The sequence below is a fragment of the Dermacentor albipictus genome, chromosome 6 (genome assembly GCF_038994185.2).
Source record: "Dermacentor albipictus isolate Rhodes 1998 colony chromosome 6, USDA_Dalb.pri_finalv2, whole genome shotgun sequence".
Lineage (NCBI taxonomy): Eukaryota > Metazoa > Arthropoda > Arachnida > Ixodida > Ixodidae > Dermacentor > Dermacentor albipictus.
Window position 1 is genome coordinate 103,204,214 of NC_091826.1, and position 27,258 is coordinate 103,231,471.

The 27,258-nt window shown below is 46.2% G+C and overlaps 2 protein-coding genes across 4 annotated transcripts in view; both read right to left on the reverse strand.

The window, feature by feature from the left end:
• LOC139061313 (uncharacterized) overlaps nucleotides 1–27,258 on the reverse strand; it is a 413,371-nt gene that overhangs the window by 61,802 nt on the left and 324,311 nt on the right. Inside the window, exon 10 of the transcript XR_011515359.1 lies at nucleotides 596–629. The gene's annotated coding sequence lies outside the window, so the exon portion shown is untranslated. The remainder of the gene's footprint in view (nucleotides 1–595; nucleotides 630–27,258) is intronic.
• LOC139061315 (uncharacterized) overlaps nucleotides 21,085–27,258 on the reverse strand; it is a 134,824-nt gene continuing 128,650 nt past the window's right edge. For all 3 annotated transcript variants that reach the window (XM_070541154.1, XM_070541156.1, XM_070541155.1), the window contains one exon: nucleotides 21,085–21,261. The gene's annotated coding sequence lies outside the window, so the exon portion shown is untranslated. The remainder of the gene's footprint in view (nucleotides 21,262–27,258) is intronic.

The window sequence follows — 27,258 nt, forward strand, 5'->3', positions numbered from 1 at the left end:
AAACTGAGCAGAAAGGCAGAAAAGGTTGAGAAAACGGCCTTCAAAGTTTCCCCTTCACTTCTCTAAAGGTACCATATTTGTAGTCTTTGGGGTGTTTTGTGAAGTGGGGCTTCTTGTACTTGTGGCCTCTGGTATGAAGTGCTCCCCCCCCCCCCGCTTTTAGTTTTTATAGGGCAGTCTTTGCAGCTGCTGCTGCTGCTGCTCTACAAAGAGCATGGTGCCTAGGTTGCAAACCACGTGACGTGCAGAACTGTGTGGGCATGAATATAGTTTCAGTGTACATTCAGGCAGCCTGTACCCACAGGCTGCACCATTGATAGCAATCTCCAGTACAATCAGTGAGCCTTTTTTTAGAATTGACCATGTTATTGAATGAAGGCTCTGATTGTCAGTAGCCTGCCAAATCATCTTTACTTTAGAATGGCGGTAGAACTTAGGATCAGAGAGCCAGTGATAGATGTGCAGCTGCTATAGGTGCTTTCCAGAATTTTACTTTGGTATGGTGCCTCTATCACTTCTGCGGCCAGGCGTCTGTGCCAGCCCCAGGGTCCTAGTGAACAGAAAACATCTTGAATCATGAAATACTGTGGCTTACCTATTGCAGCGGCGTCCTCCTGGTTCTCGTCCATCTGCAGCAAAACAAATAAAGACTATTATTACTTAGCAAACCTATGAGCCATATGTCCCCTTATGAGCCACATAATTTGTCATAAGAAAAACATCAATGCCCAAGCACTCCGCACAGATGGTTAACCAGTGAAGCTGAAATGTGCAGCACTGGTTATCACTGGATTAATGCTGACAGTTCATTAAACGACTGCTTCGTAGGTTGCCAGACTCTTCCAGGGTAGACTTTCGTCTACCCTGGAAGATAAAGAAGACAGTTCTGATAGTTCTAGCTACTGGCTTTTCCTAAAAATAGTCAGTGCAGAACGGAAAATGTGAAATTTTACGACTGCATGCTTACATGCTACTGCAGCTCCCGGTTAAGAGGAACCGCTTCCCGCTTCACCGTCGTGAAAAAAAAAAATCGGTCCAATACCACTCGGGCTCGGCGGCTGGATGCCCGCCCAATTCGCCGCTTAGGCGGGCAGATTTTGTCAAGTTATTTCATGTGAACGTAGCCTGAAGGGTGAATCTGAGCTGGCTTCGCTGGGAGGGCCGCTGAGGGGACTCCGCTCGCCGCCTTGCGTTTTCTCTTACCCCGGAAAACTGGACGGTGTGGGGATATTGAGCTGGCTCTCACGCTTTACTGGTGGCGATGGTAAACTTTTTCGCTTTACTCCTGTAACGTAATCATCGTGGGGGGGGGGGGGGGCGCAGTGAACTGCCAGGGGCCTTCAGTTGTACCCGCTTATAGTGCGGTTGAGCCAGCATCAATCATGTCGCCGTAAACATAGTTATAAATCCAAGCAGTTCAAATGTACAGCATAACAGGCATTATGTATTTCGCAGTGATGGAGCGAACAAAAACTACTGTCAGGGTGTCTACCAAGATGACATTTCCAAATTCCCTGAATTTTCCAGGTTTTCCCTGAGTGCCATTGCAAAATATCCTGAGTGACACAGAACGTAGTTTTATGTCAACGACCGCCAGACACCATGTTGCTCGATGATGTCGCTTCCTAGTAAGCAAGCTTTTTAAAAACAAAGTTAACAACTTAATCCTGTTTGAATAGTAATGAGTACGCGTTTCATTGAAAAAGAAATCTGAGGGGAGAGTTATGATAAATGCACAGCGAATAAGGTATCTTCGAAAGTAATAGTAAAACCCATTAAAAATCGAGTCGAACATTCTCAAATACAAATAAAGAGATGCATACAGAACATTTTCGAATACGAGCTATTTCTATCAGCTAATTGGTTTGAGGCCCGATCTTTATCGCAGGTGAGATTCTCTCGCAACAGCTGGTAATTCAACCTCAACTGTCCTGACATACTCTCGGCCCAGGCACAACATCTCAGTGTTGCGTTTCACTGTTTCGAAGAGTTTTTTTTTGCTTGGACGAGCGACACCTGCATCTCGGCGTCAGCCAACACTTTGCTTTTATATGGCAAGCTCCTTGAAAAAAAACTGGCGGCATGCTTGCCAACCCGCTCAACCTGCTTGCCAACCCCGCTCTTGCCAACCGCTTGGCAACCGGCAAGCGGTTGGCAAGAGCGGGGTCTGCAACAAAGACATGTTAAACTAAAGTTCTGGTACAAAGAAAATCATGCAACACATGCAACCGCATTTAACAAATTTATATGCTATAAACGAGCAATGAGACGGTCAGTTTCAGTTTGTCATTCATTCATAACAATTGGTTAAAAGAAATGGTATACAGACAAGGGTCCCTAAGAGACTGCACCACGAACCTTGTTGTCATCAACTGCCATAGTTAATTTTTCAGAATATGCTACGAAATGACAGTTGTACAAAGTACTATTCATAGCTGTTATCACAGTGCGCGATTTGCTGATGATGGCTCAACATCCCTTGGCAGCGCCACAGATGTAGTAATATATTGTCACGCTCTAACACAAGAATAAGTCACAGTAGGATCAGCCAGAGATGAAAAATGCCAAGCACTGAGCGATGGTTCTCCAGCTGGCGCGGGATCTTCGCCTTCGTCGTCTCCTTCGGCGTTTTGCTGGGCACGCAATGCTGAATGTTCACTGGCTCAAAACACCAGCTGGCATTATTCCCCCTCCCTATGAAGCATCGACTCGATGCTCAAACACAAGAAGTACACGAAAGGTACGCGCATTAGGTAGGACATAAAAAAGGGGGGGAAACGCGCTAGCACACATACGGGCATGCACACGAGGGAAAAAAAATGGGTTCTGTCGGCGGGAGCAAAAAAAGAAAAGAAAAATCACTTCGCAGTTCTTTGGAGGACGACGCGACGACAGCAAAAAACAAGAGTTTGTTTCCCCAGTAGACTTAACATCACCGTGCAAAATACGGCTTGAGGCGGACGACATGTACAGTCTCTGCGCGTGGTAAACGGCGCTTGGGCGATGGTAGGTCTCCGTCTGGAATTACTTCATAGTTCACGTCGCTTACACGCCTTAGTACTGTGTATGGTCCAAAGTACTTGCTCAGGAGTTTCTCGCTGAGGCCTCGCCGTCTAATGGGCGTCCAAACCCAAACTTGGTCACCAGGCTCATAGGTAACTTGTCGATGGTGAAGATTGTACCTTATGGCATCTGTACACTGCTGCTGTCTTATGTGGACACGGGCCAGTTGACGTGCTTCCTCGGCACGCTGAACGTACTCCTCGACGCCAGGAGCTAACTGGTCGAGCTGATCAATGTCTTCATACGGAATCGTGGCGTCTAGCATAGTTTGAACATCTCGACCATAAACGAGGTGAAACGGCGTAAATCGTGTAGTTTCCTGTGTGGCAGTGTTGTACGCAAACGTTACGTACGGCAGGATTTCGTCCCACGTTTTGTGATGCACATCGACGTACATAGAGAGCATGTCTGCCAGTGTTTTGTTTAGTCTTTCTGTCAAGCCGTTAGTCTGAGGGTGGTATGCAGTGGTCTTTCGATGAGTCGTGTAACTCAACTTCAAGATGTCGTCCAGAAGCTTCGCCGTAAATGCCGTCCCTCGGTCAGTGATGATGAATGATGGTGCGCCATGCCGAAGCACAATGTGGTGCATAAAGAACTGGGCAACTTCCGATGCTGTCCCGCGTGGTAGTGCCTTCGTCTCAGCGTAACGCGTCAAGTAATCAGTCAAACGGCGTACGCGGAGGGTCGATGGGTCGTAGAAGGCCTGCAGGCTTGAAGGGTAGTGACTTTCGGCGCTGGCATTCACGGCATCCTTTCACGTAGCGTTTGACGCAAGCAGTCAGGCCAGGCCAGTAGTACATTTGCCGTACACTGTCCAGAGTCCTTGAGTAACCCAAGTGACCAGATGTCGGCTCGTCGTGGCAGGCTAATAGGATGTCGTCGCGAAGGGCTTGAGGAACTACTAAAAGATGTGGCTTGTCGCCGGCACCTGTGTTTCTTTTGTATAGGATGCCCTCTCGAAGGCAAAATGATGACAACCGTCGCGAAAGTGGGCGAGGAATGGGCGCGATGCCGCCTTCTAAGTGATCAATGATGGGCCTTAACTCAGCGTCCGATCGTTGTTTAGCGAGTAGGTCTGGTCTGCTGAGGGCTCCCAGGAAGGCGCTGTCGTCTTCCTCCTCAGGATTCTGAGATGCAACAGGTGCTCGTGATAGCGTGTCAGCATCTTCATGTTTCCTACCAGACTTGTATACGATGGTGATGTCAAACTCCTGGAGTCGCAGACTCCAACGTGCCAATCGTCCAGAGGGTCTCGGAGGTTGGTCAACCAGCACAAAGCGTGATGATCGGTCACCACTTTAAATGGCCGCCCGTAGAGATACGGCCTAAACTTTGTAGTAGCCCAAATAACCGCAAGGCACTCCTTCTCTGTGGTGGAATAATTTGACTCTGCCCGTGACAGAGTGCGGCTTGCGTAGGCGATAACTCGTTCAGTTCCGTCTTGCCGTTGCACCGGGATAGCTCCGAGACCGATATTGCTGGCGTCAGTGCGTACTTCTGTGTCAGCATCCTCATCAAAATGACCGAGCACGGGAGGAGAAGACAATCGACGTTGTAGCTCCGCAAAGGCAGTCTGTTGTTCATCAGTCCAGAGGAATGGTAGGTCGTCACGTGTAAGGCGAAATAGCGGCTCTGCAATCTTCGAAAAAATTTCAATGAAGCGCCGATAGTAGGCACACAAGCCCAAAAACCGTCGGACACTTTTCTTGTCGGTTGGAGTGGGGAAAGCAGCTACGGCATCAGTCTTCTCGGGATCGGGCCGAACACCTGCCGCGCTTACGACGTGACCAAGGAACTTCAGTTCCTCGTAACCGAAATGGCATTTCTCTGGCTTGAGTGTAAGGTCAGCCGATCGAATGGCTTCGAGTACATTCCGAAGCCGTCGAAGGTGCTCGTCAAAAGTCTACGAAAAGATAACAACATCATTGAGATAGACGAGGCAGCTTTTCCATTTGAGGTCAGCGAGAACTGTATCCATCATTCGCTGGAATGTGGCTGGCGCGGAACAGAGGCCGAAAGGGAGTACTCTAAATTCGTAAAGGCCGTCCGGAGTCACAAACGCGGTTTCCTCACGGTCCCGCTCATCTACTTCAATTTGCCAGTAGCCACTTTTCAAATCGATAGAGGAGAAATACTTCGCGCGCCTCAATCTATCCAGAGAATCGTCGACACGAGGCAACGGGTACACGTCTTTCTTTGTGACGTTGTTTAGCTTCCGGTAGTCAACACAAAACCGAAGCGTGCCATCTTTCTTTTTAACGAGAACGACTGGCGATGACCAGGGACTGCATGAAGGCTGTATTACGCCGTCTTGAAGCATTTCCTTCACCTGCGTTTGAATGGCGTGTCGTTCGGTCGGGGAAACACGATAAGGCAGTTGCCGTATGGGGGACACGTCGTCATAGGTGATGATACGGTGTTTCGTAATCGACGTTTGACGTATCTTCGACGACCGTGCAAAGCAAGAGTGGAACTGGAGCAACAGCTCACGGAGGTGTTGTTTGTTCTCTTCAGGAAGCGTAGGACTAATGTCGACGTTGCGTATAGATGGTTCAGCATTGTCGATTGCCTCGGAAACAAAACACTCCGTGACGTCAGCGATCGGGTCGGCGTAGGCGATGACAGTACCGGGGAAAAGGTGCCGGTGTTCGTAGCTGAAGTTCGTGACAAGAACCTCACAGTGGCCATCATGGAGATCAATAAGGCTTCTTGCTACGCAAACACCTTGAGAAAGCAGCAGAGAGCGATTGCTTTCTGCGACCGCTTCACCGTGTAAGAGTCTGTCACATGCCACCTGAACTGCGACACTTGCACGTGGTGGTAACAGGACAGCGTCGTCGACGACACGAAGAGTTGCTCGAGGGTTGATGGTGTTGGTCGTCGCTGCCGCGCTCTTTGTCGAGAAAGTGACGAGGCGTTGGCGAATGTCGATGATAGCTCCGTGCTCCCGGAGAAAGTCCATGCAGATGATTAGGTCTCGAGAACACTGAGGGAGAATGCTTAAGCTGGCAACAAACGTAGAGCCGCGAATCTGTATTCTTGCCGTGCACATGCCGAGTGGGGTGACGATGTGCCCGCCAGCTGTACGAACTGGCGCTTGATTCCAAGGCGTTGTCACTTTCTTCAGAAGGGTGGCCAGTTTTTCGCTGATTATAGAATAATCCGCTCCAGTGTCGACTAAAGCAGTCAATTCGCGACCGTCGAGGAGTACAGGAATGTCCAAGGAAATTCTTTTTCTGTAATCAGCAGGTACCGTCGTCGTCGATGTATCGTCGGTCCGCGTACGCGTCAGTAGGGGTCCTTGAGCACGTCCAGACTGAGCGGCCTCGCCCTCGAAGGTCGCTGTGGTTAGTTTTCCCGGCGCGGGCTGGGCGACCGACCCCGCACCACACTCGAATACGCACGGCGAGTCGGAGAAAACCGCCGCGGCGAAGGGGAGCGTGACTGGTGTCGAGTTGATGGGGATCCGCACTGTTGGGCAACGTATTGTTCAATTTCAGGAGGACGCTGGCCGAACCTAGGCCGCGGCGAGTTTGCTGAAAATCCGCGTAGTCCGAGCTCGCGATAGGAGCACTGTCGGTAGACGTGCCCAGCTTCGCCACAGTGAAAGCAAAGGGGACGGCGATCAGGTGCCCGCCACACGTCTGATTTCCTTGGGGCCTGTCGGTGGTTCTGGTAATACGAGGCCGCTTGGACGGGCTGTAGCATGGCCGGGCACGTGGTGCGAAGCGGGGAGGGAGGTGGGGCAGGTTGCCTCAAAGCTTGCGCATACGACATGCGGGAGCTGTCAGTGCTTAGTGGTCGAGCTTCGGTGTTGAATGGTGGTTCTCTTAGCGCTTGCTGGACTTCGTCACGGAGAACGCTGGACAAGGAGTTGAGCGTCGGCTGTGAGGGTACCGACAGCTTCTGGAGTTCTTCGCGGATGACGGAACGAATGAGCTCTCGAAAGAAATTGACGTGGCCCCCGAGAGCTCCGATGAAGTCCGTAGGAGAGGCAGCGTTCACTTGGCGTTCGTAGGATGGTGCCCGCTGCCGAAGCGTCTGTTCAATGGTGACGGCCTCGGAAAGAAATTCTGACACTGTTTTGGGAGGACTGCGCACGAGACCGCCGAACAGCTGCTCTTTCACTCCGCGCATCAGGTACCGCACCTTCTTTTCTTCCGACATGCTGGGGTCGGCTCGGCGAAAGAGACGCGTCATATCCTCGACATACATTGCGACACCTTCGTTCGGCATTTGTATACGGCACTGAAGATCACGCTCTGCTCGCTCCCGGCGATCAGGGCTCGCGTACGTCTCAAGAATCCGGCGTTTGAATTCTGCCCGTGAATTTAGGGCATCTGCACGGTTCTCGTACCAAACACGTGCACCATCGTTAAGGCTGAAATATACGTTTTTCAGTTTCTCTGCGTCATCCCACTTGTTGAACGCGGCGACACGTTCATAGTGGACCAGCCAGTCTTCAACATCCTCATGTATGGCGCCGTGGAAGGGATTCGGCGTTCGCGGATTCAGCAGCGTACAATGAATCGGCGTTGGGCCTTCCATACCTGTTGGCGTGGTCGGAGCTGCCATTTTCTCTGCGAGGAGTCCAAACTCAGGGGCTTGTCCACGGATCCTTCTGCTGGCGCGGTGTACAGGCGTAACCACCGGTACAGGGCTGGAGCTCCTACTGCTCGGAAGGGTGTGGTGCATAGATTAAATTACCCAGCACCTCCACCAGTTTGTCACGCTCTTACACAAGAATAAGTGACAGTAGGATCAGCCAGAGATGAATATTGCCAAGCACTGAGCGATGGTTCTCCAGCTGGCGCGGGATCTTCGATTTCGTCGTCTCCTTCGGCGTTTTGCTGGGCACGCAATGCTGAATGTTCACTGGCTCAAAACACCAGGTGGCAATATTATGATGTTTATCAGTGTGGTGGTATTTTACAGTTTAATTATGAAGCAACCGCTACTATTTGCAAAACAAAAGTTATTTCCAGGCTTTCATGTCATACAGAAATTACATATTCATGGACTTTGTCAAAAATATCGTGCAAGTGAATGGTAATTTGTCGGACTATTTTGTAGTGTGCGAGCAGAAATCGGCGAAATAAATTTTTTTGCTTCTTTATAGGCTTTATACGAGACTCCTAAACAACTTTCCATGCTACAATGAAAGAACTACATGAAATAGCTTGATGGAGGCGCGAGGCGTAGCCCACCAGAAAGCGAGGAAAAGGACACAACCACAAAAATTGCGGGATCACAGCATACTCTTCACTCGGCTGCAAAGAACATGTGCTGAGCAACCAGATAGCACCACTCGTGACAGTATGTGTTGTTTTGCGAAAAAAAATCATGCCAGGTACATGAATTCCAACTCTTTACCAGCCATCTCATCACCAAAGCTGGCGATGCGATATGCCTCAATGACAAGCCTGATCATCTTGTTGACGCCTTTTCCAAGAATTACCGTATTTCCAAAGAGGGTCTGTGTGTTCCGGATGCACATGTAGTCTGTCCTTTTCTCCAGTTTCTAGTGCCCTACGCCTTTTGCTCCCATCATGCCGTACCCTCAAGCCCAACATACAACTTGGTCAACTTCATGAAAAAGCAGTTCTATATTTGATAAAAGTCAGAGGTGAGACGGCGCTGCGCGAATGAATGGAGCGAGAGGATACGTTTGAACCCGTGATCCGGCTTTCGAGGACAAGGGGCATAGGGTTTCCTACAATATACTGGTGCTAACTCTGGTGCTGCAGTCGTCCTGCCATGGGGATGATGGGAGGTACGTGGATTTGTCGCATATTCATGCTTGTGTATTCAGAAGTTTTTGCGGCTTTGTATGTTACCCTCTATAAATCTTACTGTCGTAAATTTCATAGCAATCAAAACAATCGCAACTCTAATTGAAAATGTTGAGCTTGTCGAAGTGGGCAAATCGAAACTCACGAAACATCTCAAGGTGACTGATGCCTGCGACAAATTCGTAAGGGTGCTTCACATCGTTTATCGATACATGCATCTGTGGCCTAATGGTTTCAATATCCGGCGTCTGTGATTGAGGTACTGTGTTCAAATCCTGCTGTCGGACAATGTTAATGTTTATTTAACTACCAATTACACAGTACACTGTTGAAAATGGCGAGCTTACGAAGTCACAAAGCCACTTGAAGCCAAAAGGACGAAATTAGGCAAATCCATGTACCTCCCATAATTCCCACGCTGGTGCAACCACTGCTACTGCAGCTGCCATTGACACTAGCGCCAGAGTTCTCTCGAGTAATTATTATATGAAACCTACATTAAATGACAAGGGGAGAGCCCGGCTCCTGCTACGGACGATAGATTGCAGCAGGAACGCAAGCAGCTAGGCAAGAGCGCTGATGATCTCGTCGGTGACTACGAGGCATGAGGGTGACATGAAATGTGGGAACGGGAGCCAATGTGAGGCCTCTGCTCGAAAACACGAAACAGAACAGACCATCATACACGGAAGGTCGGACAATGGCGGTGCTGTGAGTCTAGGCGTGCCCCGCCTTCGCTCCAAACATATGTACCATGGTTCATCAATCCGCGAATACTAGGAAAGCGAGAAGCAGTGGAGGTACATCGAAGCGGAATCGAATGCGGCGCTGTGGGTGTGGAATGAGTAGGCTAATTTTGGTGACTCGGAAGCGTTCCGCGAGGCAGGCCCTTGACTTGATTAAGTCTGCACCAATTTTGTGGGTGAATTTCAATTATGTTTACAAAAGACACATTGTGCATGAGTCTGCTGAAACAAGAACACAACAAACAAGTCGACAATGTAGTGACACGTGCAGCATGCCCTGAAGGTCGTATCAATGCACTAAGCGCAGCAGGTAATGCTTGTTCTTATGCCATATAAATTGGAGGGTTTTTTGTGACAACCCTATCATTGCATTCATATGTTAGTCGAATATTCATTGCACCTTAATTGACATTGTCACTTTATTGGGATGTTTTGCAACAGCTGCGCAATATTTGAAAACTGGCTTACCACTCCGATCCCAGAATGAAACTCGAAATTGACATTGAACAGCTCCGTATACATCGCTGTCGCACAAACTCGCCCAACTGTCAATTCTAATTAATTTTAATTTTGTCCCCCAAAGCCGGCCGTCATTGCTTCAAACCTCGAGATTTCAATGGGCAATTATTCCTTGCATCCTGTACAAACTGCGTTGTGTGTCTTCTTATTTCGAGTACTGCAGCCCTTTTTACTGCCCAAAAAGAAGGTGTAAGGTACATAAATTTTTTATACTAAACATTATTAAACCCAAGTAAAGCGTCAGACATTGCAACAAGCATTTCGGAAAACAGAAATATAAAAATTAACTGCTGCACCAGAACAATGGTACACCAAAGTTGAATTCAATGCACCATCAGATGAAAAACTGCAGCACAAACAGTAGTCATAACTGAGAAGTCATGTACATTAATGTAGAGGAAACCGTTATTCTACCCCTTAATGGTGCCGTATAGCACAGATGAGAAGTTGGCTGGCTGTGATGATCTAGCAGTAATAATATATTAAACATTTAGCTTTAGACATTGAAACAACCTGTCATGCTTTACGCTCTGGACAGGAACCAGCCAGATTTAACCACAAGTAAACCTCAAATCAGAATTCAGGTTATGAAACACGATAAAGTGAACAACGTCTATATACCCTAATTTGACGAAACAGCCATGAAGTTTCCTTCTGCACCCATATTGTGCAGCAAATCAAACCTGTAGGTTAGCCGGGCATACGATGCAGTTACCACTGCCATTCCAGCACTGCAATACTGAAAACACTCACGAATCTGCGCGGCGTCATCTCCGTCAGATGAGTCCGGTGCCGGCGCCGCATCCTGTGCCACGGCAGCTCCCTCTACAAAAGCAAATATTCAATTTTGTCACTGGATTCTGACACTTCGGAAACAAAAGCAAATATGTTTCAGTAACATTTAACTTTCTGCATGGCAAACCTACACAGTACCACAATTCTCACGTGTTATGGAAAGCGAGAGAGCTATACAATGCAATTCTTGTACGTTTGGACTTCGTTTCTCACACGTCTTGTCTCAGGATCAGGAATGCATTACAGGACGTGTAGGGTGTAAGGGGACTACCATACAAAAAAGCACAAAGACAGTAAATAATGTTTTAAAGGCGTATTCCATATGTACTTTAAAAATACAGTAGCCATATGAAAGCACTTCTAACTTTATGCTAAAAGTTGCCTACTAGTCATTTTGACAGATTAGCTGCTAACTTTCATTAGATATTGAACAATATTCTCGCGGCAGGTTTTACAAAACAATGAGGTATGTTCCGAAGGTTAAAGTTCGTGAATGAGGCACGCAAGGGAATGATATATGTATTGTCGCGATAGAATCTCACGCAATTTTCGCAGTTGCCAACCATAATTTCGTTAGAATTCGTGGTAGCATGTCGGCATAGAAGCACTGCCTAAATGTTCGACAAGTACATTTTATTGGATTAGCATCAGGAATGTCAAAGTGGAAAGGAGTGTGTGTGTGAAGTGTGGGAAACAAGTCGCATAGTTGCGGTAAAGAGCGCGTTAGAGAAATTGTCTGCGTGTCTGTGCACGCGCGCACCCAATGCCTGATTAGCTAGGTCGAGAAGTTGATAGTCCAGATGATAGTGCAATTCATTTGATTTGATTTCATTTATTTTCACCTTAAAGACCAGGAGGCATTACATAAGGGAGGGCTTTATTTCTTGCAACAATGTTAGAAGAAATGTACAGAACAGTAAAGAAACAATAAACAAATGCAAGCCAAGGACAATTGTGAAAAAAAAGGAACATCATGTTAGAGTAAGGGTCGGTGGTATCGGCAATTAAGCAGTGTGGTTATTCAACATTTCGCGGAACGTTTCACGGCCATTGCATGACACGATATCTTCTGGGAGATGGTTCTAATGGGTTATAGCATCGGCAAAGAATGAAGTGTTCATGGCAGACGATCGGGTGTTAATGTTTGCTATGGGACGACTGTGGCTTAAGCGAGATGATGTACGTAAGGGTGGATTTAACGGAATACCTGGAGTGTGGATGGTCATAAAAGGTGTGAAGCAAGCAGAGGCGAGAGATGATCCGGCGGGAAGCAAGTGATGGTAGTTCAAGTGTACGTTTTAGTGCGGTTATGCTGGTATCACGAGAGTAATTGGAAGTTATAAACCGAGCAGCGCGATTTCGTATTGCTTCTATGCCATAGATTAGATATAATTGGGAAGGGTGCCAGATAGATGACGCATATTCTAACTGAGGATGTACGAATGCTAGATATGCTAGCTTTTTTATTTCTTGTGATGCGGCTTTCAGGTTGCGTTTTTAATATCCAAGGGTGTGTGAAGCATTAGAACACATGGTGTCAACATGAGTTGCCCATGATAGTGTCGATGTCATGTGAACGCCGAGATATTTGTAAGACGGGGCATAATTGATAGGAGCAGAATTTATTGTGTGGGTGTGACTGTGGTTGCGGGTGAATGACTGAGCTTTGCATTTAGCAAGGTTAAGCGGCATGTACCATTTCTCGCACCATACTGCAATGGAATCGAGATCTTGTTGTAGTGCGGCGATTTCATTCGAGCCTTTGATTGGGGAATATAGGACACAGTCTTCCGCGAAAAGACGTAATTTATTCTTAATGTTAGCAGGTAAGTCATTGATGTAGACGAGGAAATGTAGAGGCGATAAACCAGCACCCTGTGGCACGCCAGATGTTACGCTGCTAAGAGATGAATTATGGTTATTTGCAGAGGTAAACTGTGTGCGCCCTTTTAAGAAGTGCTCAAGCCAGGTAAGCATGCTACAAGGTAAATGTACCTGGTAGCGAAGCTTCCATAGGAGCCCATACGTTCAAAACATGGCGGTCCATCGCCGGTTCATGGGGCTTAGCGCCATCTGCATGTGGTGGGAACACTTCCGGCGGAAGAAAAAATAACGTGACGACATGTCCGTTAAAAGCAGAAGTGACGTCATTTTGTTTTCGAGAGCGCGAAATTTGTTTTGTTGTTCTTCCTTTGGAGCTATATATTCAAATGCCCCGCCATTCGACTTGATGGGCGTTTCGAGCTTTCAGCCTGGAAAGCGATGCAGGAAAAGGCCAGCCGTACGGTTGTCGAAATCGCATCCCTGCAGAGAACATACTTTCTTTGGAGGCCGACGAAAGCTTTAGGTGTAGAGTGCTGATCCTATTGTCGGATGCCAAGCCCGTCGGCCAGCGCAGTCGCACGAAAACAACTACACAATTATCTGGCGGCCGTAACTCACTACTTTTGACTGAACAGATTAAGAAGCAATGAAGCTACCCGCGTCACCAAATTCAGACAAACTTCGACAAGCAAGAAAGCACAAATTGTGAGGGGGGCGTATTTCAACAGGTGTTGCGAGTGCGCCTTTCTGCCCATTTCAAGACGTGCATTGCACTGCGAGTGATAGTGGCGTCAACGCCCCCTGTAGCGATGGGCGCTGAAAAGAAATGCATTTATTAATAATAATAAAAGTAAACGTATTTTCCTAACTCATAACGAATATATAAAATTTACTAGGAATTTTATTTTCGTTGAATGAATCTAACTGTCTCTCGTTTGAATTAAAAAACGCGTTTTTCTTTCCCAAAGTTTGTTCCCTCCAAACATAGTCGCGCTTCAATCGCTGCTCCCATAACCCCCCATGCTGATGTCGGTGACAATCTGTACTGAACCACTTTTCGCCCGAAGCTTCGCGACCTATTTGAATCGACCTTGCATGCTATTTGGGATTGCGATAGATGCGAGTTTTTGAAGTAGGTGATTGTGGGAAACGCGGTCGAATGCTTTTGAGTAATCCCAGAAAATGCCATCAATCTGCAAATGAAGGTCCATGAAATGTAGAATGTCATAGGTGAACTCTGCGAGTTGGGTCTCGCATGAAAATAGTTTTCTGAAGCCGTGCTGGTGAGGGTAAAAGAAGTTGATAGATTCCGGGTGAGACATTAGGTTGGATGAGATTATATGTTCTAGAAGTTTAGAAGGAATGCTGGTCAGAGAAATTGGGCGATAATTTATAGCACGGAAGCGGTCGCCACTCTTGAAGATTGGTACGACATGGGCCGTCTTCCAGTCGTCGGGCAAGCTTTCAGTCTTTAAGGATTGCGTAAATATTAGATGTATTACTTGGCTAGAAATGTTACTGGTGTTAACTAGTATTTTGGCGTTGATTCCATCACACCCGGCTGACGTTGTTAGTTTGAGTGAATTAATGAGGCTACATATGCCATCAGGGTTGAGCTTGTTGTCTGGCATTAATTTTACTGAGAGTGGTGGTATTGGTTCAATGGGAGTGTCGTTAGCGATGGAGAAACCTGAGGTAAAGTAGTCGTTAAGAGCCTACGCGCATTTCTCAGAATTGATGAGATTACCATAAGGATCTGTTAGTTCAATCTGTCTAGAATGTGTCTAGAATGCAAGCGCCAGAATTTATTGGGGTTTGATCGTAGAATTGTCAGAAGGTCATGATTAGAGAAGTTATCTTTGGCTATCATCAGCTCCTGAATATATTGGTTAGCGCACAGTTCGTATTTTTCACATGTTTCTGAGTTATTTGTAAGTTTGGCTTTTCGGTAAAGCCTTCTCTTTTTAGCAAGGAGAGTTTTAGTCGTTTATTAAACCATTCATTGTTAAAGTCAGATTTCACGAGAACTGTTGGTATGTATCTAGCTTCTAGGTTGAGCAATACATTCTTATAAAGTTCCCAGGTGCTATCAACAGTTCTTGATAAGTAAGACTGCTGGAAATCATTTAAAAAATTTGCAGTTCGTTATTGATGGCGTCAAAGTCCGCCCTTTTGTAATCTTTTATTATTTTTGTTGTGGGTGACTTTTTCTTAGGTGCTATTGCCATGCAGATATGAATGAGGTTGTGATGGCTAAGACCGAGTGGTGTGGTAACGCTCCTTGCGCTATAGGGGCAATATGTGAGCATAAGGTCCAGGGTGTTATCTCCTCTTGTAGAACTTGATATCACCAGATGTAGGTTGAAGTCTCGCATAGGATCAATAAATTGTTTTGCTTCTGATAACGGTGACCTGTTGGTTACAGAAAGCAGAGGCCAGTTAATGTTAGGGTAATTGAAATCACCAAAGAGGTGAATAGGTGCGTTAGGGAATTTGTCAGTGATGTCGGCTAGTGCTTTACGGAGTGAATCGCAGAATGACGGATAGCTTTCCGGCGGCCTGTAGCACACGCCGAAAATTGTCTTTCCAGCACCATTGTAAGCGCAAGTCCACAATAGTTCGAGATCATCATCCCGACTGATCAGGGAAGATGAGAAGGTGTTTCTGATAGCTAATAGAACACCCCCTCCTCTCCGGTTGCTCCGATCATGGCGATACAGAACATAGCCGGAATTAGGAGGGAAAATTTCGCTATCTCTTACGTCTCCGTTTAGCCACGTTTCAGTTTGTGCTATGATGGCGGCATCGATGTCGTGAGTGAGGCTGCGAAGTTGTTCTCGTTTGGGCAACAAACTGCGCATGTTAGTGAAGGCTACGTTAAGGAGAGGTAAAGATGAGGGACGATTGCGGGATGAGGTTGAAGAGGTAGGCTTTGTTGTCTGTCACTGTGCGTTTTCGTAAATAACGTCAACATCAAACTCTTGCAAAAAAATGGGACCTGTGAAGGAGGCAGTGATGTCCTTGTTTTGCGTGCAAAACCGACCAAAATGCATGGTGGTAAATATTACGCTGAAATCTGGCTTATAAAGAACGGTTGCAAATCTTTTAATATTCATTGAACTGCTAGAGCTTCCTGCATCGTAGAGGAATAATTGAGCTCTGCACGTTTGAACGACCTCCTCAGGTGCAACACAGCACGGTACCGTCCCTCTTCATTCTTTAGTAGCAGAAGAGCTCCTAAACCAAGACGAAATGCAACTATGTCCTATAATGTGTTTAATGGCTCTAGCCGCTTCTAAACACCTCTTTCGTTAGAACAGTGAGCCTTCTGCTACTTTATCATCGATAGCTTTTAAAATGCACTGTGGAAAGCACTCCTCGATCTTGTTTGTGCAGGTTTTTACCTCAAACACCTGGTCACGAGAAGGTATGTCTGCATGATAAGCAGCAATGTGCATATTTTAACCGCTGTGTAGTCAAGCTAGTGCGAAGTTTTGTGTGATGCAAATGCAGAAGAGCATTCTCCTTATGGATCTGGCATTCCGTAATATATTTTAATGGACCAACTGGATTGTTAACGCATACATCTGCTGAAGCTATAGACATGCTTTTTAAACGCAGGCACAGCACGAAAACACAAAATGCAGTAAGGGGGCACTTGCACTGCACGTTTCTTGTAATGTTGCAGAACTTGGTAATGGTGGTATGGAATCTTCGAAAACGAAACTATGAAACACGTTTCTTGCGTGCCTCTTTACCCTGTACTATGTAATTTGCCCTTCACTAGCTCTGTTTCACGAAATGCTCTACCAGACTGCCTGCGTCACCTCTTTCATGCGTTTTCCTTTCACACAAAAAAAAGGAGTCCATCGGTGTTCTTTTATTCTCACTCACAGTGTAATAAGCTAGCTGGGCGAATGGCGGCATGGAGCGGCAGTGTCCCAACACTGGTGCATGTTTTAGTCACTCTCCGACAGATGGCGTGACGATGTCACAGGCTTACGTTTGCTGTGTTAGCGCCGCCCGCTCCTATCTCAACACGGCTCGGCGTTTCTTCTTCTGGTGTCAGGCGTGCACATGCGATTGTGATGTGCAGGAAACATTTTGTTCCCCACTCCAGAACAGGTTACAAAGGCTGTACAGTGAAATTAACCGTCGGTGTCGAGCTATCCCAAGGAAGGATCGTGTCCTTCAGCCGCATGATCACGTCGGGGAAAAGCACTTCGAGCCTCATCTTGTGTCCAAGACCTGGACAGCGCACTACAAAAGGCACGCCTTAGTGAGTGCTCCGTGAAAGCCATCACTGGCGACGATGCTGCTGCCATAAGATTTTCCGGCTGTCCGGCTTACCTATCGAAAACAGTGAAAACAAGGAAGCGCCTGGCGGAAAGACAACCGCGATCACAGTCGAACAGACGGTGCGCTGCATCAAAATATCGTAACGAGTGAAGCCTCGTGTAGCACTGACAGTGGTGGCGTTAATGGAAGCTCCTTCGATGCGTTGCCGAGTGCACCGGAGCAAGACATGGATGCGTTTGAAGAGCAAATGTGATAAAACGCCTCAATCTGTTGGGTCTAGCTCCTCCCTAAAGTCTGCATACGCTCGCATTCGCAAGCTTGTTCGGCGATTTACCACGATTTTTCCTTCCGTCAAACTCACGGGGATACCACCTGCTCGGCTTTGGAGAAGTAAAAAGCGTCGTCTTCTCCCAGCTGGAGCGCACCAAAAAACGTGAAAGCCGTTTACTTTCAGATGCATGCCTATTGCCAGTGAGCCCCGCATCTTCCTTTGTAACCACTAAAATTGTTGAAATTCATGAAGATATGCTGGCAAACAACCGTGATGCGCAAGTCAGTTTCAAAGGCAGATATGCAGTATGAAGGTACTTTTAGCAACTGTGGATGACGTTAAGGCTATCTTAGAGCACGTTGGTAAGACGAAACTGTGCAATGGTGGACCAAGCACTCTGGAGTATCGACACGTTGAAATAAAAATTGGGCATATCTCGACAACAATCAGAGATGGCGGCACAAGAGGTGCTCTATTGTTCTTGACCCTAGTAGCTCGAACTTACTAGTATGTCACAAATGTTCTGGCCTTTCAAACGTACTGCGAATGCACCAGAAAAAAACAGATGAAAGAATGCGCAGGCATAGGCTTTTAGGTTCGCGTCCGTTGACTTCATACCAGAGCAAGGACAAAGTTGCAGCACTGCGTCGGTCAAATTATGCTCTGAAAAGGTCCAAAAATTGTCTGCTGAAACGCTTTAACAAAATGTCGGTGGAGCTTGCAGAAGGTCATATGCACATGCAAATATTCTCAAGAGAAGAACTGGGCGAGAAATCACGCACAATTGATCTCCCTAGTGGTCGGCTGACTGCGGTAAAGGAGTGTGTAGCAGCAGCGAGGTTGACGAACAAAAAAAGCAGCAGTAAACAGAGGATTGGCTTCTGACGTGCTTGCTGTTGCACATACGTAGCCAATCTGCATACTCGTTCCTGCGAGGTAGTGAGGTGCTTCCACTTCCTTGCGTTACGACAGTGTGCAAGTTCCTGTGCATGATAAGAGTCAGGTGTGACTTTGACAAGAGATTTTTCACAGCCTTTGAGAAGGAGATGTCCACTAAGGAAAATTTTCAACGCGACGGAATACTTGTTATCAATGAAATGCGCGTTCGAAAGGAAATTCGAGTTCATTCGAAGAAGATGACATAGAGTGGCTTCACTGATTATGAAGGTTCTTCAGCAGCCCGCGACGACCTTGCTGACCACGGGCTTGTATTTCCCTTTCGGTCATTTGGCAACAAGTATATATATATATACACTCAGCCGATAGCAGTGTTTCCAACACTTTTGCTTGAATACGCGGTGGTCTTAGACGGCGTGGTCGCCTGTGATGGCGCAAATACGAACCGTGCTATGTAGAAGGAGTTCGGCGTCACTGGAGCATTGGAACAGTCCCGGAACTACTTCAGTCATCCCGTTGATGAGAAACGCAATGTATATTTGTTTTCTGACGTCCCCCTTCTTATGAAATGCGTTCGAAACCATTTACTTTCACAGAAAGTGTTGAGCGTTAAAGGCGATCGCGTTCACTGGGTGCATTTTGACAGGCTGCTTATGGGAGACTCTAAACAGCCGGAAAATTTGCATGTTTGCCTCAAAATAGCTCTGTTCCGCATCAACCCTTCAACGACAGAAAAAATGCTGGTGAAGCTGGCCACTCAGTTGTTCAGCTGAAGTGTAGCGAAAGGCTTGCAGTTCTACTCGAAGTGAGGCACAAAAGGGCTCGAAACGTCTAGGGAACAGCAGAATTCACACGAAGGTTTAACAATCTTTTTGATGCTCTAAACCGAAACCATCCAAAGGAAAACATCACTGTTGGCAGTAGAGATTTGAGTGTCCTGGCCTCGACGTTGCATTGCTCAAAAAATGCGAAAAAGGAAAGACCACAAGAGCAAGTTGCCTAACCGAGCACACTGCTGAGGGCCTTCTTGTGGCTATTTTGTCCGCACTGGAACTATAAAGATACCTGCTAAAGGAGTGTGGTTTCAAATATGTTTTAAGAGGAAAACTTAACCAAGGCGTGTTGGTACGCTCCTTTGGGATTATGCGACAGTCTGGTGGCCAAAATGACCACAAACCTATGCCCACATTTCTGCAGCTTTACAACATGGTGTCAGTTTACAGTTTTATTAAATCCCCTAAATACGGAAACTCACGTTGAAAATGAATCTCGCCAAGGTGCACCTGTACTTACACTGAGATTTTAAATTTGCTTTTGACGACAGTGTCAAGTCAAAAGAACACCTGAAGAAACTCGAAGAGAAGCTAAATGGCCTAGTTGCTGCTGAAGAGGAAGATGACCACGTGTTCGACAACTTGCATGAAGCACCGGCAGCTGCAGATTGCATAATTTTTTATTTAGCTGGTTTTATATGCCGCGAAGTACTTGAGAAGCACTAGGTGTGCAAAATGCCGTGAAGGATTATTGGAACAAAGAGCACTTCGTCATCAGCCGGAAAGCAACCTTGTTCTGTGTAAAACCAGGCGAGGCCTTTTGCACCCAAAGCGATGTCTTTTTCAGTTGCTTCATGCAAAGGAGATGGAATTCCACAAGCATGCGGCTCTCAGAAATGCCTATGAACAAACATTGCACAACATGCTTGATAAGTACAAGTTTCACTTCTCCTGTGCCAATTATAAAAAGAAGTTATTGCTGGCGTGCTAGACAGATATGTAGCCATGAGAATGAGGCAGTTCTGCAAACAGACATTTGAGGCAAAAAATAAGTCGCAGTAGCTGCAAAAGCTGTTGAAGCTTCAGTAAGTGAAAACTCTACGTTTAATTTGCTCAAATAAATGGTGGGCGCCATGAGCTTCCTCGTGTGTGCAAAATGTGTGCCAGTGTCCACTTTGTTTATGGAACGTAAACGCTTGTACGAATACTTCATTTATGGCAAGCTCTCCGTTTTTGTCAAATAAATGTGAATCTGCACAAAACTTTACTGCTTTTGCGTCCCTGGCTTTTAAATGACAGTCGTCCATATGATCGAGAAATTCGCAAATGCCGACAAGCCGACGCTTGTCGGTCCTGTACACTAACATCACAACCACCTCTACCAGAACAGTAAACTTCAGTTATTAAAAAATGCGGCCTTCGAATAGCCACTCCGGAAAGCTGTTTTGCAGCGCATTACAATTTAACTGCGAGCTTATCTAGGTTACAGTACACGTAAAGTTAATTTTCGCGGGGCGGTTTTGGCATCTCATCATGGTAAGTTCTGTGGGTGAGGTAGGTATTGTAGCCGACTACCGTTGCGCTGGCCTCATTTTGCCATGCGCCTGTACCGGCATGGAAGAGAGCGTGCACTACATGGCTATCGGAGCACGCTTAGTCTCGTTAAACGTATGCTTCCTTCAATCCAAACAAGTTTCCTTGTGAAGCTGGAATAACATACGAAGAACGTTTTATGATGCTTTTCACATCTGTAATAACTCTCGCCCTGCTTTTCTGCTTCAAAACCAAGGCGCTTGTGTCTGTCGCGCCATCTGCCGAGCGCTACGCGATACATGCACAACTTTTTTCCGCCTGGACCGCCTTCGTTAAGCCACCTAGCCTATTCTTACAGTGTTCTCACTGAACGTGTATGCAGGCTCAGATCAAATGTTCAGAACGCATATCCTTGTGCAGAATAAAAAAATCATTTCAGGGTCCCATTAAAGAGGTTATGCGTACGTGGCCAGAAAAAATGTTGGAAATATAATATTTTGAGGTTACGTTTTCTGCTGTGCATTATACAAATTTCACACAAATTACTCCTGAACAACGTCACTCACCCTCGTAGGCCAACACCGCGTTGATGCTCGAAAGTAACTCTGCCCTGCGGTCCCGCACCGCCGTCTTGACCTCCTCTGGAGGCTCTTTTTTGGCGTGTGTGTAGATGTTGAGCCTTTTTTCCTGGCGGCGGGCTCGGTTGATTTTGTGGACACAGCGCGCCAGGAGTTTTAACAACCCCTCTTCTGCAAAAAAAAAAAAATCAGGTTAGGGTTACTATTATTCTCCTCAAACAACCGAAAAGGAAAAAATGTAACTGTTACATACGGGTCTCAACCTCATGTATAAACTGGTCGCGCAGTTTCTATCGCCAAATTATTAGCCCTGCCAGCACATTTCCCTGAGAACCACCACATACGTACACCTGCCCATAATTTCGTTCCGCGTTTCTGTGACAAAACACCTGATAACATCGCACTTTTTCTCGAGTAACATTTGTGTGCGCACATCATAAGAAGCCAAGAAACACTGTTACCAAGCACATCAAAGGGAAAATCAATGTGCCTAATAAATAAAATAAAGAAACGATAAATAATGGAATTGAAGGTGGATGAAAAAACTAGTTGCTGCAGGTGGGGGACGATCCCACAACCTTCGCATTTCGCGTGCGATGCTCTACGAATTGAGCTACCGCGGCGGTGTTTGCTCGTTCACTTTCTTGGGTACTTATTTTCCCTCGTAGAACCCTGGGAGTGGATGCGGAACTTGCTTTCTGCCACAGTCATCACGAGAACGCAATCTTTTTGAGCAAAGGCAACCGGCCAATACGGCGCCGCGCCACATCTTTGCTTTTGTTGCTTCACAGCTGCTTCTGCGCTTTGTCCACGCCAGAAACTCCAAATAGCGGTGCAAACACAAATACCGGCCGCACCCAACGTTGGTGGATTGGGTCAGTTGAATAAGTCTGCTTAGGAGGCGGCTGCAACTCGTCTATCCCTTCAGAGATGGCGCTGGCATCGCGTTGGGATCGAGCCGCCGGCTGTCGGCGGGCACGTTCAGTGCTTTTCTCGGTGTCTGTCTAGGCTGTCTGTCGCCGGCGTGCACTCCGAAAAAGTTCCTTTGGTGTTATCGCTTATCTATAAGTTGGAATATAGGTATGTGACTTAGAGATCACGTGCATTGTGTTGTAAGCCAAGTTTGACAAAGAGTCTCTGTGCCGACATGCAGCGCGCTGGGCTGCCAAAGTGGATATGCTTCTCAAGAGAAAACGTGCAGTCGGCAGCACTTAACGTGCCGAGGACTTAATCACTTTCAACGAGCACATCGTTAAAGGCAGTATTGTTAAGATTCCACGTGGCAGGTGGACGCTTAAGGTGAGTGCAGAGTAACTTATTTTCCCAACATTCCTGCGCACCTATCAAAAGCAAAAGAACCAAAGCCCAGAAGAAAACCTTCGAAGCTAAGAGCAACAGTAAATTGCGATGTCCGTAAGTCTGAAAGCGATGGCGACGTGATGTAAACATAAAAAACAGTAATGCTAAAGAAACTAAGCTCCCTTCCGTTATAGAGAGTTGTTCAGAGGAAGTATCTTCGTTCCCTGCATTCGAAGAGCACTCAAGTTGCCAGTTCTGGAGTGTTCAGCTCATGACTCTTCAAAGTTGACGAAGACAGTGGTATTGTGATCGACAGGGCTTTGGTTATGAGGAAAGACTTCACTGTTGCACTAAGCTTATGCGGAAGGCTTGTTCCTCCATGCGTCAACAACGAATATGGTTCGGGAGAACCGCTAAAACTCTCCAGCTTGAAGAAACTATCCGCATTTCTCACTTACGTTAGCAACCTAAAAGTGTGCACGGGCTGTCATTGTGGTTTAATCTCCTCGATTTCGACAGCAACATCAGCTTTCAAGACCCAGGACGGGTGGAGGAGCGCAAAATGCTTTAGGCTGTCTCAGAAAAGCTTCTGCCCACCGTGCAAGAGCACAAGAAAAAATATCCGAGCACGGGAAAAACGGAAAAAAAAAGAAATCCGAGGAACGACCCAAGCCTCACCCAAGGGTACGTTTAAAAAATAAAAACGTAACTAAGAAAGAGTGATTAGGGCTACAATTTTTGGCGAGAAATCCAAAAAAGAAATTCGGGCTTTCAAATGTGTCTTCCTCAAGCGCAACAGCTTGCTCTTCACGCAGTGTTGAAAGCTTCAAAAGCAAATCAGCGAGAGGACAGCGCTATAAAACCGACTGGTTGATGACTTACCTCTCTCTTAAGATATCAAGCCCTGCTGCTTATAGGCTGATGTCAAAGATGAATATTTTCCCACTACCTACGTGATCGCGCCTTAAACAAATTATCAATGGAATGCCTTGAGAGTTCGGTTTTAACAAAGTTTCGCTTAACAGCATTGGTGCACTTATGAAACAAATGGAGTAAGGTGCTGTGGAATCCTCATACTAGCGGAAATGAAAGTGCGCCAAGCTGTCACATTCAACAAGGAAACATATAAAGTAGACGACCAGAAATCTACAGCCATGGCAGATTATGCATTTGTGCTTATGTTTGTGCCTCCATTTCATTCGTGGGTACTACCAATCGCCAGCTTCGCTACAAAAAATGCATCTGCTGAAAGAGTCCTCGCAAGGATGGTTTTGAAAGCCGTCAAAGAGCTTCATAAACAAAATGCTACAGCGATAGCCATTATAAGCGATGGAGCAAGCACAAACAAGTGAATGTGATCAACATCTGGTGTGACAGGCAGCTCTAAAGCACATAAGCACAAAATTGAATATCCCTGTATTCCAGACAGCAGTCTATACTTCCTCTGTGGTGTGTCTCACATTGTGAAGTGCATAAGAAATCATCTGCTTCGTCACAAGTACGGCATGGTAGGTATCCGCTTATTTATGTTAGCTTGTAACAAAATTATCGTGATCACAAAATATCAGCTCCAACTTTTCAATCATCTTTTTACTTTACAGAATGGCGAACATAAAATCAACTATGACCGTTACTGTATACTTCAGGACGTTAACAGCGAGCAGCAGCTCCGTGTAGTACCAAAACTGACAAGAGAGCATGTGAACCCCGACACTTTGAGAAAAATAATGTGCGGCTGGGTGTTCAGGCAGGTGTAATTGCACACATTCTTGTTGCTCTTAAGTTATGGTGAAATTCTTGCATGCATAGCAGAAGATATCTAAAATTGTTGCTTTCTTTGCAGCTTTTCAGCCAAAGCAGTGACATTGGCCTAAACATGCACAGAAGACTTCAACGCCCCGGCCTTGAAAACTGTGATGCAACAGCGCAGTTCACATTACTGGTGAACGATCTCTTTGATGACCTAAAAAGAAGCTGCCACGTTTTGGGATAGGAAGCTCATCAAAAGAAATTGAGGTACGCAAAAACAAGTCAGTTTCGCCACAAATACTAAGCAGTAAATGCGATAGTAACAAGCTTTTTACAAGAAATTATGCTTGTACATACAAGGGCAATATTAATTATAGTAAACATATTTGGTGTGGCCTGTGTAGACATGAAGGAACAGAGAGAAGTCGTTCATCAAAATAGGCCCCGGTTAGAACACGATTGTGATGATCCAAGCACGAAATTTGTTCAAACATGTGGTTTTCATGTTGCTACTTTATCCACTACAGCAAGCGTGTGATAGTGCAGAAAGTAGTGCAAAACTAACGTCACTTTTTACTTCCTTGCGCGCTACTAATGAATGTTACATAGTCGTTTTGTTTTAAGCTGGTTCAAGAATTCCTTCGACTTGTAGATGTGACCGAGCAGAACCGCATCAGAGAGGAAACTGTTGCGCTTGCCTCACAAGTGACCATGGAGTCCCTCCGAGTGAAACTAGCGTCTGTCTTGGATTTGATCACATACGTTCATTCCAAAGGAGCACACTATGTCCTGACAGGAAAACTCAACCAGTATGCTTTGGAAGTAAGAAATGAGGAAACTTTTTGAAAGGTTACATATGTCACCTATGTCACATAGGGACTCAAGTGTTCGTAAATGTTTCAATGAAACAGCCTTTTTTCACTTTTCTTTCTTTCAGAGATTCTTCAGAGTCACTAGATGCTTGAAAGGGGATGAAGACCACCTGACTATCATGAGCTCACACATATGCAGGCTTTTAAGTCTGCACACACCTATAAAGTTTTGCATCACTGGCGATGTTGTGGCAGAGCCAACTTTCATACTTGCTTCTGTTCAAGAAACCATGAAGGCAGGAACGAAAGAACGGCTGACAACACACGAACAGCTCTAAGCTGTGGTCAAGTTAAAGCTGTAAAAGCTATGGACTTCACCAAAGAGTGATCTGGCAACGGGAGACACTACGCCAGATCATGGATACAGCCTGCCAGGGGCACAAGATTGCGTTGGGTATGATTTGTGTGGCTATCTCGTACACACTTTTCCGAAACATGAGAAGTGTATTGCATACATCAATGAAATCCAGTCATCAGGTAAAGAGTGCCCAGAAACTTTCCTAACAGCTGAGAGTTAAGGAAGGATGCCGTAAGCATCCTTCGTGGGATTTATTCAACAAGCTTAGAGGCGTCGAAAGTAAAATTTCTAATCTACTGCAAGAAAACAACCTCTGCGTGGACACCTGGGACATCCTGTATTCACTCCAAAGCTACGGTGTACATGGAATTGGATGCACTACTCACAACACTTACTGCAGAATTGTTGTAGTCCTACATTGCCCTACGAATGCGTTTCGCTGCAAATTACGCATGCAAACAGCTAACTGCTTCCTGAGCTATTGCTTTTTTGAGAAGGTGAAGTTGATGTGACGTGTGAATCTACTGCATTGGTGAATAAACGCATCATTGGTATTTGAAGCTTTTTCTAAACAGAGCTGTCAGTATGTCGTGTATTGAACTGTGCTCTATTTTTTTATTACTTCCTCCACTATACGTGTCTCATTCGTAGCTGGTTGGAAAATTTTAATGAAAAGCCAAGATTAGTACGTACGTGAAGCATCTTCAGATGAACTGTGCCGTTAATGTTAAGTATCCCAGCAGTGAGGTGTGCTTACTGACTTGAAACACTGCACCATCGTGGCGCTCAGTCGTATAAGACTAGTAGTGCGACTTTAGAATTTCCGTTGTTAGGCTCAAGTGGCACGATGGCTTCTAAATATATTCGCAAGCTTAATTTATATAATGGTTTAAACATTCATCTATGATAACTATAGGTACATGTGCGAGAATAGCGCAGTCGCACCTAAGAATCGACCCATGAAAGAGCTACGAATGAGGCCACTCGAATGAAACACAAGTGATCCAGTATTGTGCAGGGACTCTCGCAGCTCTCATATAGACCGTTTTTTCGTAGGCGCCGCCATATTGTGAGCGCAGTGGCGCCCCCTATGAGCAGCGCCATACTGGCTTGGGTGAAAGCGGTCTTTTGCATGGCAGGTATACGCTCGGCGGCAGGTTCTGGCGTTTGTTTTCGCCGTCGTGCGGCCTGTTTAGTATTACGTGTGTCTTCTACGTGGTAAACGGTTCTGTGAGACGTGCTGAAGTCGTTTAAGGCGTCATGGCCCGAATTTTTACTGGTGTTGAGGTGGACGGAGCACGCAGCGCGATGTGTGCGCGCATATTCGAGTCTACAATCAGCCTCGGAGATGAATTGTGTATTTCTGAATGTGCCAGTCACTAATGTGACCTTATTGCAGTATTATCCTCTAAGCTGCGGTTTAGGAGCCATGAAACATACGCGACGATCGTAACAGCGTGAACGTGGGTACCGTTCTGCTACGATATGAGCTGTGATGTTATACTTTGACAAGCATTCAAACTGTTCGCTGCAGGTTACATTGCGTGACTACTTGGTTCGATGGATGACGTTTCCGCCCCTGAATAAAATAGTTTTGACAAGTGATAGTAGCATACCTTACAGTCTGAATTACGCTTGTCCAGCAAAGGGACTGTTTACAAACTGCGCGAGCGTCCTAAGCAGTGGTAGGTGCTGGATTACGTATATCTTTGTTCTATATACCACTTGGTCCAAGCATATCGCATCAGCGGTTATATATTTATAAACGTTGTGCGGCGTGACTATGCGAGGCCCTGTTGCGGTGTTAGCCCGTTTTCTCTTGCGTTTTCTAGAAAGAGGATGATAACCGAATTTCTTTTTCGGTTGTGTTCGTTCCGTTCTCTACGACGCACTCACGCGTATTACGGAAATGTTGTCCTCAAATATAGGCATCGCATTCTTTTTATGCGA